Source organism: Dipteris shenzhenensis, chromosome 24, assembly GCF_047967505.1.
Source record: "Dipteris shenzhenensis isolate YYH24624 ecotype China chromosome 24, Dip_SZ_1.0, whole genome shotgun sequence".
In the NCBI taxonomy this organism is placed as follows: Eukaryota; Viridiplantae; Streptophyta; class Polypodiopsida; order Gleicheniales; family Dipteridaceae; genus Dipteris; species Dipteris shenzhenensis.
The window spans coordinates 39,085,439-39,107,150 of NC_141619.1; positions in this window are offsets into that span (position 1 = coordinate 39,085,439).

Here is a 21,712-nt window from a genome sequence, read left to right on the forward strand (position 1 = left end):
TAGAGCATCAAAATTGAGTAAAATAGAGTATTTGTTTGCAAAATTTTGATGTCGTGACCAAAAACTGCCTGTAGAAGGGAGGACAAGCCAGAGATTCATCTCTCTTATCCTCAACCACGACCAGGGTTCTCCCTCAACACACCAGAGATTTCTTTTCCACAGCTGCAAGTAGCTCAAGGGTTTCTCACTCTTCACCTCTATCTCAAACTCTCCAGGAAACAGAACTCCTTACTCCACCAAGTGGCTCCGGTCTACCACCAAGCACCAAGCTACTCAAGGTCATCGGGTTGTCACCAAGCTTCCCAGAGCTCTGATACCAGTTTGAAGGGGATCGGGGACAGCAAAGGGCAACAAGAAGGAGAGGAGAACACACAATGTGGGGGTGTCAAGAGACACCAAAGAATAGGTATGCATAGTATATATAATGGAAGCATAGTATACAATGTACATGGGACTGGCCACATGGCCTTTACCCCAACATGTGTGTTATCCGAACAAGTACTTATGGTATGGGCATGTCAGGGAAGTAGCAAGCTAATGGTGTCCACTTTCTGTTCACTCCCCAATCCTTAGGAGGTGGAAAAACAAGCTTTTTGGCACACAAAAATGCAAATCTCATGTACTTCCCTATGGATCTAGTCTTTGAAGTCTTCAGACACAACATCACACATGCTATTGTGCACACAATGGTATAGTCTGATCGAAAATTCGATGCACACATAAAAAATTTCTTTGTGTCACACAACATGCGGTCACACCTTTGTCACGAACAGAGAGTGTCATATTAAATTCTAAATTTCTCACTCATTTTAGATTACATGTTATTGAAACTTTGTAGATGGTCTCTTTACATTATGTAGAGCTTAACTTGATTTATTGGTAATTATTCGAATGATTTATCTAATTATAAATAATTATTTATAATAAATTAAGTCATAAAATACATGCATTTTAGTAGCACACCACATTTTTTTAGTATTTTGAATAATTAAGCAAATCCAATTCAGTGAAAGGTTAGTAGGCACATAAGGGTGTGTGGTTCAATCATCAAATCCCAAATCCAACGGTTAGATTTAGGAAGATTAAAGTTTTATTTTTACTTTTACTCCTTAGAGGATCAAAAATAATATTAAAAATAAATCTAGTAATTCTCAAACATGACTAAACATTTCAAAAATGTCAATATCCGCATGATGAATAAGAGGAAAAAATTTTGGTTAAATTTGAGTAAGGGAAATGTACAATATGGCCTCCAAGAATGAAATCTCCCTTTTCTGGGGGAAAAAGGGCCACCCAAGCCTAATACCAAGACAAGGTAGGCTTGGTATTAGGCTTGGTGAGGTAGGCTAGGAGCATCACCGACCCTAGTGGCAAGCCATTGGAGTGTGCATCCTACCCATGTGGAAGGCTGAGTCATCCGCATGGTGCCATGTCATTAACGAGATGTGACATCACTCCTTGCCATGCCACCTTAGATTGCCACACGTGCTGCCACATGTGCCATCTCATCATTCCACATCATAGGGACTCTTGGAGCCATGTCATCACACCTTGCCAACTTGGCATACCTCGTCAACATTGCCACATCACCAATCCCTCCACCTCAATTTGCCATGTCAATCTACCACCTCATGAATGCCAACTCATCATGCTACATCACATTTCCACGTCATGGAAGAGACTCATATATTCCATACCATATTGCCACATCATCACCATGCATGGTGCCACATTAGCCACATGTATACACATCATGATGATGGTGAGCCACATCATCAACATGCATGGTAAGTTATACATGCATGTGATTTCAGTGTGTGAGGCATAGAATACCTCAATCGAGGTTTATGACCACGATGTGCGTGAGGTAAGAATACCTCGATCGAGGTTTATGACCGTGATGTGCGTGAGGCATAGAATACCTCGATCGAGGTTTATGACTGTGGCATAGAATACCTCGATCGAGGTATATGACCAGATGCATAGAATACCTCGATCGAGGTATATGACCACAGTGTGCATAGAATACCTCGATCGAGGTTTTTGACCGAAGCATAGAATACCTCGATCGAGGTTTATGACCACGATCGAGGTATTTGGAGTAACCATAAAAATTAGTTTCAAAACATAATCCAACGTAATTTAGTAGCCAATTATTTTCAATCTTAGCACCTTCTCCACCAATAATAATGAAGGGCAATCTAGTGGATGAGTAAGAGCAATCTAGTGGATGTGTTGAGGCTCTCTATAAGACACCACATTTTGGTTCGTTTCACCCATTCTTAGCCATTCTTGCCTCCCCATCACTTTGTCACACCTTCCATCCTACTTTCATTGAGAATGGGTTCTCAAAGCTATAGAGCTAGTAGACGTGAAAGATGTAGGAACCCCCCCCAAATCTCATTGACGAGGAGCACAAGTGGAAGGCTCGTGAGCGCAAGAGAGCCTCTAGAGCTAGAGCTCATGCTGCCACCACTGATCCACCTCCACCTCTACATCCCACCTCCACCTCCACCCCCACCCCCACCTCCATTGTCCCTCCCTCCACATCCTCATCTGCTCCCCTACCTCCAGCCTCCGCCCTTCCCTTAGCCACCTACATTTTGCCCTCCACCTCTACCTCTTCCCGCTCCACCCTCCCCTGTCCCCCTCCCCCTCCCCCTCCCCCCCTTCCCCTTGGTGCCTCCCTTCCCCCCTCCACCCTACCATCTCCCATTGATCCCCTTGCCCCACCTTGCAGTAGCAGTGTTGCTTCAGGACATGACTTGCTGAAGTCCACTATCGTCATCATACTAGCAACATCATGCAGTCTTTTTTTAGTGACCTCATGCCAGCTTCATAGTCTGCTCTTCTCACATCCCTGATTGATCACCCTGACTTGGTAGAGTGTAGGAGGCTTGCTGGTCTTGGTGCACGTAGAGATACGGTTGTATGTAGCAAGGTCCTTAGGAGTATTCAACGTTCCTATGCTTCTATTAAGCATAGGAACTCCAGTGATGCCTTGGCAGCACGTCGTGCTATTGTGGCTGCCATTAGTAGACCTCATATGATAGGCCATGTGCATACGCTTCACGTCTTCTTCAGATTGCACCGTGCACATTCCGAACAAGCATGATTAGGAGGCAGAGTCTAGAGGATAGTGAGACTGATGCTCTTTGGGCTTCAAGTGGTCGTGCACCTCGCAGCGATCGATTGTTGGATGATTCCACTAGGTCCTTCATACAACAGTTTTGGGAGGAGCATTGCAGAGCATCCCCGATGTTCAAGAAGGCATTGCGGAAGAGGGTGTCACACGGTGTGTACATTGAGCATGGTGCATGTTTTTTGGAGTGGACCCAGATTGAGTTGTACACTTAGTTTGCAGAGGCGCACCCGGAGTTCAGGATTGGGCAGAGGTCATTTGAGCAATGCAGGCCATGGTTTGTGCGATGCTCTCAGGAGCGTGACACATGCTATTGTCGCTACCATGTGGATTTTGGATTGATGTATGACGTATTCCGTTCCCTTGATGGTCATAGGGGAGTGGTTCCTACTAGCCCTCGCGACTTCATTCATTCCATATTGTGTACACGAGATGGCGATGCTTTATTCCTCCCTTGATTGTGTGGAAGGTAGGTGTACTTTGTGTGGTGACTTTGCTAGAGTGCCACGAGTTGCACTAGATACTTGTGACATGCAGATGGTTCGTTGGCAGCAATACGAGTACAGTACCATGACTTTAGATGGTGGTGCATAGTCAAGGAGGTTGCAGCTTGTGGGGAAGGAGACACCACGTGTTGTATTCATTGACAGTTTTCGAGGGAAGCTGTACCGCTACATATGCCTCGCACACTATGAAGTGGGAGGATCGTCAGTTCCGTGCATGTTTGAGGACATTTCCTATAGGGGTAGTTGTCTCAGTGGTGGACTTTGCAGAGAATTATACCTTTGCACCACAGCATGAGATCCAATCGGAGTATTATTTCTCAGAACAGGTGACATGTGATTGAGTTATTGGTTTTTTTATGGACTCATTATATTGAATTATTTCAATAGTCATATTTTTTTTCAATGCCATATTGCAGGTTGCTATATTTGTGCACATTAGCTATCGTCATGCACAAGCTCATGTGGATGGCATTGATAGCACCATGGACTCACGCATCATTGTGCGAGAGTATCACTTCTACATTAGTGATGATCGATCGCATGATGCCCATTTTGTGTAGCATTGCTTCACTTTGCATGATAGTTTCTTGAGGGATCATGGTGTCACATGGCAACGGCACTGGATCTAGTCAGACGGTTGTGATGGTCAGTTCAAATCTACTAGACAGTTTTATTGGTTCTGCAGATGGCAACGTGAGACAGGCATTCCGATCACATGGAGCTACTTCGAGATAGGGCATGGTAAGGGAGAGCACAATGGTGCAAGTGCTTGCGTGAAGCGTGCTTTGCATCGATACCAGTTGCGTCACATTGCCGATCGCTTCAAGGATGCACATGATGTGGTGCAGTGGTGCAGCCAGCACTTATTCACTAGTGCTATGTCCTCCTTTCAGTCACATGATGATAGGGTGGTGAGCCGATATTTTTGGTGCGTGGACATTGGGAGTCTTGATCGGTCTAGGCCTTTTGATTGTTGTTCACTGTCTAGCACTCTTGATTTCCATTCCATCAGGAGCATAGGTGAGTCTCACCCCGTGATCTTTTGTCGACGGTTTGCATGTTTTTGCTCCACATGCATTGATGATGATTGGGGAGGGTGCTCCATGATACCATGGGCCGAGATCCATGGGCACGGCGAGTGCTTTCTCCCTTCCAGACTTAGGAGGAGGTACATGAAGATCAGGATGCAGGATTAAGTTCCTCTAGAGATTATAACCAACTTATAGATATTTTGTGTATTGGTGATATCTTCGCAGTCATTGCTTCAGAGGGCAATGAGGAGGGTGTGGATTATTACTTGTTGTGATGCTCTATGGTGTGAATGAGGATACAGTGGATGGGCATGGGATGCACTTCAATGCTCATAGCATGATCGTAGGTGGCCATTATTTTCAGTAGATACAGAGGCGTGGTCGCTATATTGAGTTCCAGGAGTACATGGCGGATCAGGAGGCATACATGTATTCTCATCTTGTTGTTGCGATCAAGATTACTTTGAGTCGTGTTCACACTCGCAAGGCGACGTCCACTCCACGATGGCACCTTGCAGTGGAGGATCACGAGAGCATACTTGCAACTATTGGCATGAGAGCCGATCCTGAGGAGTAGCACATTACATATCATAGTTTTGGGATCATCAATTGATCAGATAGATTTTTTTGGGGTATTACTAGTTGATTACATATTTTTGTATTCGATATGTATAGGCTCACTGTGTGACTATACCATTGTAATTTTCATGGACTCATATTTTGTATTTCACTATGATGGTTTTATACACGTTCATACACATCATTGTATTAGATTCTATTTTATACATGATGTCCATTGTCTTCTCAATGGGATTTTTTGTTTTTGTAAAACAAAAAATTGTTAAATAGTAGTAATGTTGTAATTGTGTTTTGTGCTTTAGGACATTTGAAAAATGTGACTAAGAAAATTCGCACACGTACTAACCAAATATGCATGTGGACTTATCTGTTGGGGATGAAACTTCGCAAAACTCTTAGGCTACCCTAGACCTACATCCACACAAGATTTAGTCTCCAACTGATTTGATATGTGCCATGTGGAAAGTATAATGCGTACATTTTTGCAAGCACTCCCTACTAGTGACTACATATGAACCAAATACACACGTGGACTTATCTATTGGGGATGAAACTTCGCACGTCTCTCAGGCTACCCTAGACATACATCCACGCAAGATTTGGTCTCCAACTGATTTGGTATGTGCCACGTGGAAGGTATAATGCGTACATTTTTGCAAGCACTCCCTACTAGTGACTACGTATGAAAAATGGCGCATGTACTAACCAAATATGCATGTGGACTTATCTGTTGGGGATGAAACTCTGCATGGCTCTTAGGCTACCCTAGACCTACATCCACACAAGATTTGGTCTCCAATTGATTTGGTATTGCCACGTGGAAGATATAATGCATACATTTTTACAATCCCTACTAGTGACCGCATGAAAAATGGCGCAAGTACTAACAAAATATGCATGTGGACTTATCTATTAGGGATGAAACTTCGCACAGCTCTTAGGCTACTCTAGACCTAGATCCATGCAAGATTTGGTCTCCAACTGATTTGGTATGTGCCACGTGGAAGGTATAATGCGTACATTTTTACATTCCTACTAGTGACTACGCATGAAAAATGGTGCACATGTACTAACCAAATATGCACGTGGACTTATCTGTTGGGGATAAAACTTTGCACATCTCTCAGGCTACCCTAGATGTATATCCATGCAAGATTTGGTCTCCAAATGATTTGGTATGTGCCACGTGGAAGGTATAATGCGTACATTTTTACATTCCTACTAGTGACTACGCATGAAAAATGGCGCACGTACTAACCAAATACTCATGTGGACTTATCTGTTGGGGATGAAACTTCACACGGCTCTTAGGCTACCCTAGACCTAGATCCATGTAAGATTTGGTCTCCAACTGATTTGGTATGTGCCACGTGGAAGGTATAATGCGTACATTTTTACATTCCTACTAGTGACTACGCATGAAAAATGGCGCACACGTACTAACTAAATACACACGTGGACTTATCTGTTGGAGATGAAACTTTGCACGGCTCTCAAGCTCCCTAGACGTACATCCACACAAGATTTGGTCTCCAACTGATTTGGTATGTGCCACGTGGAAGGTATAATGCGTACATTTTTGCATTCCTACTAGTGACCGCATGAAAAATGGTGCATGTAGTAACCAAATACGCACATGGACTTATCATATGCACGTGGACGTATGATAAAGTTCATAGCAAGCGAGAGAGAGAGAGAGAGAGAGAGAGAGAGAGAGAGAGAGAGAGAGAGAGAGAGACCATATACTTGAACACCTTTTCAATGCTTAATGTTTACAATTACTTCACACGACATTATTTTTAAAATACCTTATGTATTAGATGTGTGAATTGAGATATCTGAAGTTAAAAATCATACTCCTAATTTTAAATATACACGTGGGGATGAAACTTCACACGGCTCTTAGGTTTAGTATAATAATTACAAGCATTGATATATACGAAATTCAATGATATTCAAAATGATAAAGTTCATAGCATGAGAGAGAGAGAGAGAGAGAGAGAGAGAGAGAGAGAGAGAGAGAGCTTATACTGCAATGCTTAATGTTTACAATTACTTCACACGGCATTATTTGTAAAATACCTTATGTATTAGATGTGTGAATTGAGATATCTGAAATTGAAAATCATACTCCTAATTTTAAATGTTTATGTTAGATTTGAACAAACTATAAACTGAGATAAACAAAGTAAGAAGAACATCATGAAAGTACCAAAATGCTCATACATCATAAAAGTAAGAACAATATCATGAAAGTACCAAAATGAATGTGTACATCATCATGATCATCGTGTAGAAGTGCATCCCTAAACAATATGTGTGAAGCCTAAACAATCATCCTGAATCAGAATCTAATAACTCCACATATGATCCTCTAGTCATCCTCTGATATGGCTCCTGTATGACCCGCTGCCCAACCGTCCATTGTGTGCCCTCAAGTAAAGCCGGAGCAGATGGGCCAGCCTCATCTCCTACATGAGATGGGCTAGCCTCATCCTGATGAAGAGGAGGGCATGCTGCACGAGCCACCACTGCCATCTATGCCTCCCTCTCCTCCTCTATGTATGTGTGCCTCAGCTCCCAAAGTCGTGCATCAGCGAATACTCGTGCCTCAAATCTAGTGCGAGTAATCGTCTCTACATGTAGAAGACATCGGTCTCCCCGCCCAAGCTGCTGCTCCACCCACTGCTGCAATGATATCTGAAGCTCTGCCTCTCGCTCAATATGGCATGCCTCCTCTGCTCGTGCCTCGTCACTTGGCATGAAATCACCATATGAGAAGTGTCACAGAACACATGCTACAACCACTAACGTATCAACACCCTCCTGTTGCAGCAAAGCTCTCTGTGCCTCCTCCCTGTAGTGCTCTATCAAGACCATGTGGGCAAATGGATCAATGGCCTGACGATGACCAGGATATAGATCATCTATGCCTAGTCCTCTATATGTGGCCACATCAATGTCAGCAAAGCATACAGAGCACACTGTTCGTGCCACCATGTGGCGGGTCATGCAATGGAGATGTGCGATGTGGCCGTACCCTAGTCCAAACCACCCTACGATATCAAAATCCTCATGGCAAAGGATGCAAGCAGTGGTAGGTAGCCTGGCTATGACTGGTGCATTTATGGGTGTCCTAGTCGGCACATTTATAGGAGGAGCGGGGTACAGGGCCACACTGGGGTCGATCCTATGGCGAGATGGATCACGACTAATATGTCTCAACTGCAAAATATAGTGCTCTGCTCGATGGTAGGCTATGTGTGTCCAAATCCTCTACTCCTCTAAATCTGCCTCCAATAGTCGACGCGAGACTCCATATCCTGACGCAATAGATGTGCTTGCAATGCAAACATGACACGTACATGGTGAGAATTAACCAAAAAACTTTAGTTCAAAACACGCAACAAAAAAATAAACTAAAATAATCAGAATAACTAACCTCATCCCTAGACTCGACCAACAATGCCTCCAACTCTGCAATCCGTGCATCTCGAGTCTCCAACTCATGCTGAGGTGGTGTAGATGTGGGAGGTGGTGTACATGTGGGAGGCTCCATAGATGTGGGAGGTGGGGGAGGTGGAATCAAAAGTGATCTCGATAGGGCAGAGACCATGTCGTGCAAGGATGAGGCCACTGAATGAACATCCCCCCTAATCCATCCTCTAACAGCTCGCAATGCCGGTACAGGGATAGTGTGCAGCTCTGGTGCCTCACGTCGACGCTGTGAACACCTGAAATCTGACGCTCCGGATGCCCCATCCTACCATGTCCCACTCCTGATCCTGGACGGGTACTAAGGTAGTCTACCCGATGACGAAGCACAAACTCGACGTATAGCTGCATGGCAAATGACCTGGCTATCTGACGGTTGTGAGGCAATCGACTACCATTCACAGTGAGATATCTCGGATAAATGTGTGCTGCTATGACGGGGTGCCTACAACATAAAATATAAAAGGGCTGCCCTGATCGTGGTCACATCGCCTCAGTGTGACCATCCCAAAACATATCCTCTAAGGCCTGCTTGTGCAGTGACACCCTCAAACAACTCTTGAATGGCTCTCCAATCCAAGCCATGACCACTGATCTCTTCCTCAACTAGTGCCTGAAAGGTATCCAAAACATCCTCAATTGTGTCTAATCGACCTAGAGCATCAATGACTGAATCTAGGCTCACAACCAAGTGAGGGGGTGCCCTAGCATCGTGCAGTGCCCTCATCTCAGCTCTCAAAATCGCTATCTGCATATGAATAGTGGTGCCAGAACCTGCACGGTGGCTAGCCCATGCACAAAAAAACACATGGAAATTAATATTCTATTTGGATAATGAAAATTAATATTCTATTCAATGGGACTTAATAATCTATCTACGTAATGAAAACTTTTAGCTAGCCAATTTTGATTGAATTTTTGCAAAAGCTCATGACAAGGGATTCCCTAGTTCCCTATTTTTATAGTTTCACATGCCACCTAAAGGGATTGCTAGCCACATGATCTACCCTCTCCTTGCATCAACCTCTTGCACCATATGATTTGAAAATGATGTGTACGTGAATTTGTTGTTCAAATCATCCTATTTATTTGAATGATTACACTAAGTCACGTACTCCTTGAAAAATAATATAAAAGCTACTTTGAACTCTTATTCTCTTTTTTTTTATAGATGATTTCTAAAAACAAAATTTAAACGTTTTTATATTTAATTCAAAACTTTAGTAATTTAAAAGCTAATGTAAAAACTACTTGAATCTCTTTTTTTTTCAATAGATGATTTTAAAAAACAAAATATATATGTTTTTTACATTTAAATAAAAACTTCACTAACTTAAATAATATAAAAGCTACCTTAAACTCTTATTTTCTTTTTTTTTTAAAGATGATTTTTAAAAATAAAATTTAAACATTTTTTAATTTAAATATAAAAAGCACTAATTTGAAAAATAACATAAAAACTACCCTAGTCTCTTTTTTTTTAATAGATTCAATTTCAAAAAACAAAATATATAAGTTTTTGACATTTAAATAAAAACTTCACTAACTTAAATAATACAAAAGCTACCTTAAACTCTTATTTTCTTTTTTTCTTAAAGATGATTTTTAAAAATAAAATTTAAATGTTTTTTTATTTAAACAAAAAAAAGACTAATTTGAAAAATAACATAAAAACTACTTTATCTCTTTTTTTTTATAGATGATTTTTAAAAACAAAATATATGCGTTTTTTACATTTAAATAAAAACTTCACCTTAAACTCTTATTTTCTTTTTTTCTTAAAGATGATTTTTAAAAATAAAATTTAAACGTTTTAAAAAAAAAATCTAACATGAAAACTACTTTAATCTCTTTTTTTTAATAGAAGATTTTTAAAAAAAAGGTAAATATGTTTTTAACATTTAAATAAAAACTTCACTAACTTAAATAATATAAAACCTACCTTAAACTCTTATTTTCATTTTTTCTTAAAGATGATTTTTAAAAATTAAATTTAAAGGTTTTTTATTTAAATAAAAAAAGGACTAATTTGAAAAATAACATAAAAACTACTTTATCTCTTTTTTTTTTAATACATGATTTTAAAAAACAAGGTAAATACGTTTTTTACATTAAAATAAAAACTTCACTAACTTAAATAATATAAAACCTACCTTAAACTCTTATTTTCTTTTTTTCTTAAAGATGATTTTTAAAAATAAAATTTAAACGTTTTTTTATTTAAATACAAAAAGCTAACATAAAAAGTACTTTAATCTCTTTTTTTTTAAATAGATGAATTTAAAAAACAAAATTTATGCGTTTTTTACATTTAAATAAATATTTCACTAACTTAAATGATATAAAAGCTACCTTAAACTCTTATATTCTTTTTTCCTTAAAGATGATTTTTAAAAATAAAATTTAAATGTTTTTTTATTTAAGTAAAAAAAGCTAACATAAAAACTACTTTAATCTCTTTTTTTTTAATAGATGAATTAAAAAAACAATATTTATGCATTTTTTACATTTAAATAAAAACTTCACTAACTTAAATAATATAAAACGTAACTTAAACTCTTATTTTCTTTTTTTCTTAAAGATGATTTGAAAAAACAAATTAAATATTTTTTTATTTAAATAAAAAAGCACTAATTTGAAAATTAACATAAAAACTACTTTAATCTCTTTTTTTTCAAATATAATTTTAAAAAATAAAATATATACATTTTGACATTTTAAATAAACACTTACGTAATTTTAAAAAAAAATTAACGCATTTTAAATTTTGAAATATTTTATAATTAAATTACAATTCATATAAACTAAAATTTAATAAATTATTGCAAAAAAAAATGCTATATAAAAAAAACCTTACCTAGAATCTCCTGCTCCGTCCATCTCCGTCGCTCTGTCCTTGTCCGTCGCTCCCGCAATTCCGTCGATTTCGATGAGGAGGAGCTCGATCAAGGTATGGAGAATGAGGGGGGTCCCTCTCTTTATATACGAAAATTTAGGGTTTCAATACCACGATCGAGGTATCGGGATGCCACGTACCTCGATCGAGGTATTGGACATGCCATCATCCATCGGTCCAGCATAATAGTTACGAAGCCATATACCTCGATCGTGGTATTTCACATGCCACATACACATCGCTCCATCATACCTCGATCGAGGTATAGACATGCCACGATACCTCGATTGAGGTATTTCAGGTGCAATTTCGGATGCCAAATACCTTGATCGTGGTATTTGACATGCCACATACACATCGGTCCAGCATACCTCGATTGAGGTATGTCAGCTGCTAGCATACCTCGATCAAGGTATGTCAGCTACCACGATACCTCGATCGAGGTATGTCAGTTGCCATGTCAGATGCCATATACCTCGATCGTGGTATTTGACATGCGGCCAAGTCATTGGTCCAGCGCACCACGGTCGAGGTTATTGGACTTGCCATGCTACCTCGATCGAGGTATGTCATCTGCCATGTCGGATGACCTATACCTCAATCATGGTATGTGACACAAGCGATGTTATCTGTCCACGATACCTTGATCGAGGTATAGGTGGCTTGCCACGATACCTCAATTGAGGTATAGGCTCGGTTCGGTGAAAGTAAGTCTACGACCTCGATCGAGGTATTGGCTCGGTTCGGTTGTCCTCGTGTGCGAATTTCATTGGAGACAATACCTCGATCGAGGTATTTCACACCAAAGCAAAACCTTTGTATTTTCACTCGAGGGGGTGTCACACTCACCCGCAAGTGGACACCCTTAGCTTGCTACCTCCCGTCACTTTGCATGAAACCCAAAACCACATAGGTTGAGGTATATGCAAAGTATTGTTCCCATCAGATATGCTTTGCATAGGCAATCACGTATCAAACACCCTTTTTGCCTTAGTGTCATGCACAACCATAAAAAACACGGTCCTAGATGTGCTATTTGAACAAGTACTTATGGGATAAGAGCGCCACTTTGCATGTAGGTGAATTCCACCAATTTGAAGGTGCATGCAAAGTATTGTGCCCATCGGATATGCTTTTCATTGTCGATAAAGCATAAAACACCGTGTTTGTCTTAGTGTCATGCACAACCATAAAAAACATGGTCTTAGGTGTATTATTCAAACAAGTACTTATCAGATGGGGGCTCCACTTTGCACACAAGTGAAGTTTAACTAGGTTGAGTTGCATGCAATGTGTTGTGCCCATCGGATATGCTTTGCATGGTCGATCACACAATATACACCATTTTTCCCCTAGTGATATGCACATCCGTTAAAAACACGCTCTTAGGTGTGTTATCCGACCAAGTATTTATCAGATGGGTGTGCCTCTTTGCAAGAAATCAATACCAGCTAGGTTGAGGAACAGGAAAAGTATTGTGCCCATCGGATATGCTATGCATGGTCGATTGAGCATTAAATACTGTTTTTGCCTTCGTGTCAAGCACATCCATAAAAAAACATGGTCCTAGGTGTGTTATCCAATCAAGTACTTATTGGATGGGCATGCCACTATGCATGCAACTCAATAACACCTAGTTTGAGGAGCGTGCAAAGTATTGTGACCATCGGATCTGCTTTGCATGGTATATCAAGCACTAAACATCGTTTGTGTCTTAGTGTCATGCACAACCATAAAAAAACACAGTTTTAGGTGTGTTATCTGACCAAGTGCTTATCGGATCGGTGTACTACTTTGCATGAAACTCAATACCAATGCTTTTGAGGTGCATACAAAGTATTGTGCCCATCCAATATGCTTTGCATGGTCAAGGAAGCATTAAATACCATTTTTGCCTTAGTGTCATGCACAATCGTCAAAAAACACCTAGGTTTGAGGTTCATACAAAGTATTGTGCCCATCGGATATGCATGTAACTCAATAACACCTAGGTTTGAGGTTCATACAAAGTATTGTGCTCATCAGATATGCATTATATGGTATATCATGCATTAAACTCCATTTCTGCCTCAGTGTCATGCACAACCCAAAAAAAACACGCTTTTAGGTGTGTTATCCAACCAAGTGCTTATCGGATGGGTGTACCACTTTGCATGAAACTCAATACCACCGCTTTTAAGGCACATGCAAATTTTTTTGCCCATCGGATATGCTTTGCATGGTCGAGGGATCATTAGGTACCGTTTTTACCTTAGTGTCATGCACAACCCGTCATCCAACAACACGGTCCTAGGTGTGTTATTCGAACAAGTGCTTATCGAATGGGGGCATGTCTTTGCACACAAGTCAATGCCGCCTAGGTTGAGGTTTGCGTAAAGTATTGTGCCCATTGGTTATGATTTGCATTATCAATCACACATTTTACACCATTTTCATCCTTGTGTTATGCACTACCGTCAAAAAATACACTCCTAGGTGTGTTATCCGAACAAGTACTTATGGTATGGGCACGTCACTTTGCATGAAACTCAATACCACATAGGTTGAGGCATATGCAAAGTATTATGCCCATTGGGTATGCTTTGAATAGGCAATCACACATTATACACTGTTTTTGCCTTAGTGTCACACACAATCGTAAGAAAACACGGTCCTAGATGTGTTATTTGAACAAGTACTTATGGGATGGGTGCACCACTTTGCATGTAAGTCAATTTCATCTAGTTTAAGGTGAGTTCAAAGTAAAAGTATTATGCCCATCGGGTATGATTTGCATTGTCGATAAAGCATAAAACACCGTTTTGGCCTTAGTGTCATGCACAACCATCAAAAACACAGTCCTAGGTGTGTTATTCAAACAAGTACTTATCGGATGGGGCCTCCACTTTGCACGCAAATGAAGTTCAACTCGTTTGAGGCGCTTGCAAAGTATTGTGCCCATCAGATATGCTTTGCATGGTCGATCACTTATTATACACCATTTTCCCCCTAATGATATGCACATCCGTAAAAAAACACGCTCTTAGGTGTGTTATCCGACCATGTACTTATCAGATGGGTGTGTCTCTTTGCACACAAGTCAATACCACTTAGGTTGAGGTGTAGGAAGAGTATTGTGCCCATCGGATATGCTTTGCATGGTTGATCGAGCATTAAATATTGTTTTTGCCTTAGTGCCATGCACATCCATAAAAAAACACACTGCTAGGTATGTTATCCGATCAAGTACTTATCAGATGGACATGCCACTTTGCATGAGACTATATCACCTAGGTTGTGGTGTATGCACAATATTGTGCCCATAATATATGATTTGCATGGTATATCAAGTATTAAACACCGTTTGTGTATCAGTGTCATGCACAACCATAAAAAAACACGGTCCTAGGTGTGTTATTCGAATAAGTGCTTATCGGATCGGGGTTCCACTTTGTACGCAAGTTAATACAACCTAGTTGGAGGTGTGTGAAAAGTATTGTGCCCATTGGATATGCTTTGCATTGTCGATCAAGCATTAAACACCGTTTTGCCCTTAGTGTCATGTACAACCATCAAAAAGCGCAGTCCTAGATGTGTTATTCGAACAAGTACTTATGGGATAGGCACGCCACTTTGCATGTAAGTCAATAACACCTAGGTTGAGGTGTGTGAGAAGTATGACGACCATCGGATATGCATTGCATTGTCGATCAAGCATAAAACACCATTTTTGCCTTAATGTGATGGACAACCATAAAAAAACACGGTCCTAGGTGTGGTATTCAAAAAAACAAGTACTTGTCAGATGGGGAAGCCACTTTGTAGGCAAGTCAAGTTCAACTAGGTTGGTTCATGTGCAAAGCATTGTGTCTATTAGTTATGCTTTGCATGGTCCATCACACATTATAGACCATTTTCCCCCTAGTCTTATGCACCTCTGTCAAAGAACACGCTCTTAGGAGTGTTATCCTACCAAGTACTTATTGAATGGGCATTCCACTTTTCAGGCAACACCATATCACTAATTTTGAGGCACGTGCAAATTATTGTGCCCATCGGATATGCTTTGTATAGTGGACCGAGCATTAAATACCGTTTTTGCCTTAGTGTCATGCAGAACCGTAAAAAAACATGGTCCTAGGTGTGTTATTTAAACAAGTGCTTATCGGATGGGGATGCCACTTTGCACACAAGTCAATACTACCTAGGTTGAGGAATGTGCAAAGTCTTGTGCCCATTGGATATGCTTTGCATAGTCGATCATGCATTATACACCGTTTTGTTCCTAGTGTTATGCACAATCATCATAAAATACGTTTGCAGGTGTGTTATCCAAACAAGTACTTATAGGATGGTTGCGCCACTTTGTATGCAAGTCACTACCACCTAGGTTAAGGTGTGTACAAATTTTTGTGCCCATCGAAGAAATGTAGATGCAATAATATTAGCAAATTCTCGGTATGTGTATATGTGTGTGTGTGGCAAACAATTTTGATACAACAAAGTAAACACCTCGTCACAAATCATAAACTTCATACCTTGAGTATTGTGTTGAAGTAAACATTTAAATAAGCTTGTTGATGAAGATAAATACGCCCTTGTAAATACGCCCTTGAATAAAAGCATAGTTGTTGTATGACCACGATAGGCTTGCTTTGACACCTGTGATTTTGCCCACATGTAAGTTTGCAAATAGTATAAAAAATCATATAATAATATATTAATAGTTTGCAAATGTGTATGGCAAGTGAGTAATGGGAAGTGGAAGTGAGAGTGGGGAGGGAGGAGTGGAATGGGAGAGGGGGAGGTAATAGGGGTGTATGATAATAAGTATAAAAAATAGTATAATAATATATTAGGGGGAGGTAATACAGGAGTAGGATAATAAGGGAGTGGAATGAGTGAGGGGAGTTAATAGGGGATGAAAAAGAGGAATGTGGGATGGGGAAATGGGAGGAGCATGGGACGTGGTGCAAATGTGGGATGGGAGTGGTGGCAATGGGGAAGGAAGAAGAAATGGATGGGGGGGAGGGCCAATGGAAGATTGGGATGAGGGATGGGGGTCCAACGCGAGAGGGGGAGGAATGGGAGCCAATGGGAGAGGGGAGGAATGGAAAGCCAATAGGAGAGGAGGAGGAAAACCTAGTTTTTCTTATATATAGTCTTCCTTGCCTTCATTCATTCTCCCCTCATTTCATTGAATCAAGAAAGCAAGGAAGGAAGAGCAAGAAAGAGAGAAAGAGCAAAGATACAAACTTTTTCCAGGTACTTGTAAATTTTTTTGATTAATTTTTTATCTAAGTTTTGTAGATTTTGTTTTTTTTAAATTTGAAGAGAGAGAAAGAAAGAAAGAGAGAGAGGAACTAGAGAGATAGGGAAAGTTTAGAGAGAAGGAGAGGAGCCTTGGGGGCCGTGGCCTCTAAGAGGAAGAGGGAAGTGGAGGGGGGAGAGAGAGGGAGGAAAGGAGGGATGGAGGAGAGAGAGAGAAGGGTATGAAAGAGAGAGGTTCGAGAGGGAGATGGGGGGATGGAGGGGAGGAAGCGGTGGGGCAGTAGGGGGAGGCAGCAGTAGGGGGGAGCAGAGAAGGAGGTAGGGGAGGTGGAGGAGGCGAGGAGGTAGTGAGAGCGATGGTGGGGAGGGGAGGAGGGGTGGCAGGGAGGGCAGAGGGGAGGTGGAGGAGGCAAGGAGGGGGGGAGGTAGTGAGAGCGGCGGGAGCAACCGGGAGGAGAGGAGGGGCGACAAGGAGGATAGAGGGGGGCAGTGCGGGTAGGGGAGGCGCCGCACGAGGGTAGGGAGGCACGAGGGAGCGAGGCATGGGGGGGAGGATAGGGGAGGCATAGAGAGGGCAGGGTAGAGGCACGGGGTAGGGGAGGCATAGAGAGGGCAGGGGAGATGATAGGGAAGGGGAGGAGAGGCATAGCGCGAGTAGGAGAGGGCGGTGCAGGGAGGGCAGGGGGATGGTAGGGGAGGGGAGGAGGGGCACTGCAGGGGTAGGAGAGGGCAGCACAGGGAGGGCAGAGGGGGCATGTAGGGGAGATGCTGCAGGGGTAGGGAGGGTAGGGGATGGCAGAGGGCAGTCCGAGGAGGTGAGAGAGGATTGAAGGGAGTGAGTGGAGGGGAGTGATTGGGGAGTGAGACAGGTAGGGGAGTTAGTGGAGTGGAGAGTGAGTGAGGGGAGTGAGTGGAGTGGAGTGAGTGGGGAGTGAGGCAGGTAGGGGAGTGAGTGGGGTGGAGAGTGAGTGAGGGGAGTGAGTGGAGCAGAGAGAGATAGAATTCTTGGCAGCCGCGGCCCCTAGGGTAAGAGGAGTGAGGGGAGGGAGAGGAGAGAGAGAGAGAGAGACAGAGAGACAGAGAGAGAAAGAGGAGTGAGAGTAGAGAAAGAAAGATGAGAGAGAGTAGAGAGACAAAGTGAGGGAAGAGAGAGGAGTTAGGAGAGACAGAGGAGGGGAGTCAGGGGAGGGAGGGGAGGGAGAAAGAGATAGAGAGAGAGGAGCTAGAGGAGAGAGAAAGAGAGGTCCTAGTGGCCATAGCCCCCAGCGTGAGAGGAGTGAGGGGAGGGAGAGGAGAGAGAGAGAATGACTGGAGGGACAGCAAGGAGAGAGAAAGAACAGTGAGGGGAGGGAGAGTAGAGAGAGAAAGTGAGGGAAGAGAGGGGAGTGAGGAGAGAGAGGAGAGAGAAGGAGGAGCCCTGGTGGCCACGGCCCCCAAGGGTGAGAGGAATGAGTGGAGGGAGGGGAGGATAGAGAGAGAGAAAGTGAGTGGAGGGAGGGGAGTGAGGGAATGGGGAGGGAAGGAGAGAGAGATAGGAGAGGAGAGAGAGATAGAGGAGTGAGGGGAGGGAGAGGAAAGAGAGAAAGTGAGGGAAGAGAGAGGATAGAGAGGAGAGAGAAGGAGGAGCCTTGGCGGCTACAACCTCCACAGGTGAGAGAAGTGAGAGGAATGAGGGGAGGAGAGAGAGAGAGAGAAAGTGAGGGGAGGGTAGGAGAAGGGGAGGAGAGGAGAGAGACATAGAAGCCTTGGCGCCCGCAGCCCCCAGGGATGAGAGGAGAGTGAGAGGAGTAAGGGAGGGAGAGGAGTGAGAGAGAGGAGGGAAGGGGAGGGGAGGAGAGAGAGAAGGAAGAGAGAGAGAGAGGACTCCTGGGGGCCACGGCCCCAAAGTGAGAGAAGAGAGAAGGGAGTGAAGAGGACATAGAGAGAAAGAAGAGTGAGAGTGAGAGAGAGGTGAGAAAATATGCTAAGTACAAAGAGAGAGAGAGGAGAGGTGAGTTAGAGTAGAAGATATGCGAATAGAGAGGGGAAGGTACACGACTAGAGAGAGAGGAGAGATGAGAAGACTTGAGGGAGAGGGGAAGGCAAGCGACTAGAGAGAGAGGAGAGATGAGCGACTAGAGAGAGGGAGATATGCGACTAGAGAGGGAGCTCCATTAGAGAGAGAGAGCACACTACATAGAGAAGAGGAGTAGAGGGGGAGAGAGGTCGAACTCTTACAACTAAGAGTAGAAGATTAGGAGAATGACCCATGAGCAAGAGTGACAAACAAGAGCAACAAACAAGAGGGACATACGAGAAGAATGCCAAACACAAATTGTACCAAGAAGAATGTTAACACAAATTTGAATTCAAATTTCTCTAGAAGAATGAATTCAAATTTCCCTCTCTTTTTTTAAAATTCAAATTTATTCACGAGTGGGAGGAGTGGGCTAGTTTTTCTTATAAATACTCTTCTTTCCATTCATTCATTCTCATTCTCTCCTCATTTCATTGAAGCAACCAAGACCGAGCGAAAGAGCAAGGACAAGCGGAGCCTTACTTTTTCCACTTTTTCCAGGAGCCTTACTTTTTCTCACTTTTTCCAAGTACTTGCAATTATTTTTCTTTACTCGCAATTCTATGATTCTTCTTGTAATTCTTTTTCTTTACTTGCAATTCTTTTTCAATTAGTTTCTTATTTGAGCTTTTGAGTTCTATTTCAATTAATTTCTTATTGAAATTTGTGTTTTAAATTTGAAAAGAGAGATAGAGAGAAAGCGAGAGCTAGAGAGAGAGAGAGAGAGAGAAAGGAGACAAAGAGAGAGAAAAGAAGTGAGGGAGAGAAAGAGAGAGAGAGTAGGAGAGAGAGAGAGAGAGAGAGAGAAGGAAAGAGAGTGAGGGATGGGGAGAGAGAGAGAGGGAGAGAAAAAGAGAGAGAGAGAGAGATGGAGCAAGAGGGAGAAAGAGAGAGAGAGATTAAGAAAGAGAAGAGGGGAGGGAGGGAGGGAGAGAGATTAAGAGAAGAAGGGAGGGAGAGAAAAAGAAAGAGAGGAGAGAGGGAGGGAGAGAGAGAGAGATTAAGAGAAGAGGGGAGGGAGAGAAAGAGAAAGAGAGGAGAGAGGGAGGGAGAGAGAGAAGAGGGGCGGTGGGACAGAGAGAGAGAATGAAAACTCCTGGTGGCCGTGGCTGTGGGAGGGAGTTTTTCTTAGTAGGCATTACAATTCTTTTTAAATTAGTTTCTAATTTGAGTTTTTGAGTTCTATTTCAATTAGTTTCTTATTGAAATTTGAGTTTGTAAATTTGAAAAGGGAGAAAGCGACACAGAGAGAGAGAGAGAGAGAGAGAGAGAGAGAGAGAGAGAAGAGGAGATCGAGGGGTAGAGTACTTGCTCTTCATTTCTCTCACATGCAGGTTTAGCCTCTACATCAAAACCCCTTCTTTTGCATATTTAAGCCTCTTAAAACCCAGCACATTAAAATGAACATAGAAAAATAAATTATTTATTGCTTTTCTTTGCTTCAACAGTTGGTTTAGCATAGAAGCATATATTAGATTACCTTAGAGGAGAGACAATTCTCCAAGTTGCCAATCGAAGCCATGCTAAAATTTTTCTGACTAGTTCCTAATCGTTGTCAGTCCCTTTGCTCACATGCGGTTTCACACTCATAAAATGCTATTAAATAAGACCTATCACCATTTACCAAGAAGCTTATCAGTGGGTAGACTGCATGAGCCGATAGTGGATAGTAGATATCAGTGGACAGATTACATGTCATGGGGGGAGCTTGATCACTATAGTGGTCATTTTCTTTCATTATAAATCTTTATTGGCTATTTTTATTGCATTTTTACAAATATTTAAGCTCATTTATTGTCATAAAAAACCTTGTAAAGCCTTCTAGGCTATTTTCCACATTTATTGCCATATGAAGCCTTGTGTTAAACCTGACCATTCACTATTTAATGAGTATCAGTGGGTTGCATAAGTGGATATCAGTGGATCAAATTTTTAGTGGATAGATTGCATTAGTCGGGTATCAGTGGCAGTGGATGGATAGATTACATGTCATTGGGAAGATTAGAGCTTTATCACTAGAGTGGGCATTTTTTTCATTGTAAAGCTTAATTGGCTAATTTTCTTACATTTTTACAAATATTTAAGCCTTGTAAAGCCTTCTAGACTATTTCCCACATTTATTGCTATAAAATACTTTGTAAAGCCCTCTTGGCTATTTTTCACATTTATTGCCATATGAAGCCTCGTAAGCCTTTTGGGCTATTTCCCACATTTATTGTATCAAGCCTTGTATATTACACTTTACTTATATGTATCTAAATTCTTCATTATCCTTTCTTGTAGGATTATGGAGCAATCAACTAATGTGGGGGCTAGTCTAAATGACTCTGAGATTAGAGCATGGGTCTCTGGTGTCACTTTGAATTTGAAAGGAAAGGAATATAGCCCCAATGGCTTTAGAAGGTGGACTCGATATCACATGGGCAGAAGAGCTTGGTTTCTTGATCAAAAGGAAAAGTGACTCTTTCTAGTTATGTCAAAAAGGGAGTTCAATGATGTTGATGATCCATGGGATGCTACATTCTTTAAGAAAGATATGACTTTGAGCCTTGTAGTAGGCATAATGATAGAGCCAAAATAGACTTTTATGGATATTTTCACAAAGAGTTCAAATGTTGAAGTTGGCATCTTCATTTTGTTGTGTCAAGGAGAGACTCAAAGACCTTTATGATGCCTCCTCCTCAACCATCAAAGTTTCCAAAGTTGCAAAGTGCATTGGAGGCTCTTGCATATACTTGGGAGTGATTTTCGAGTGTG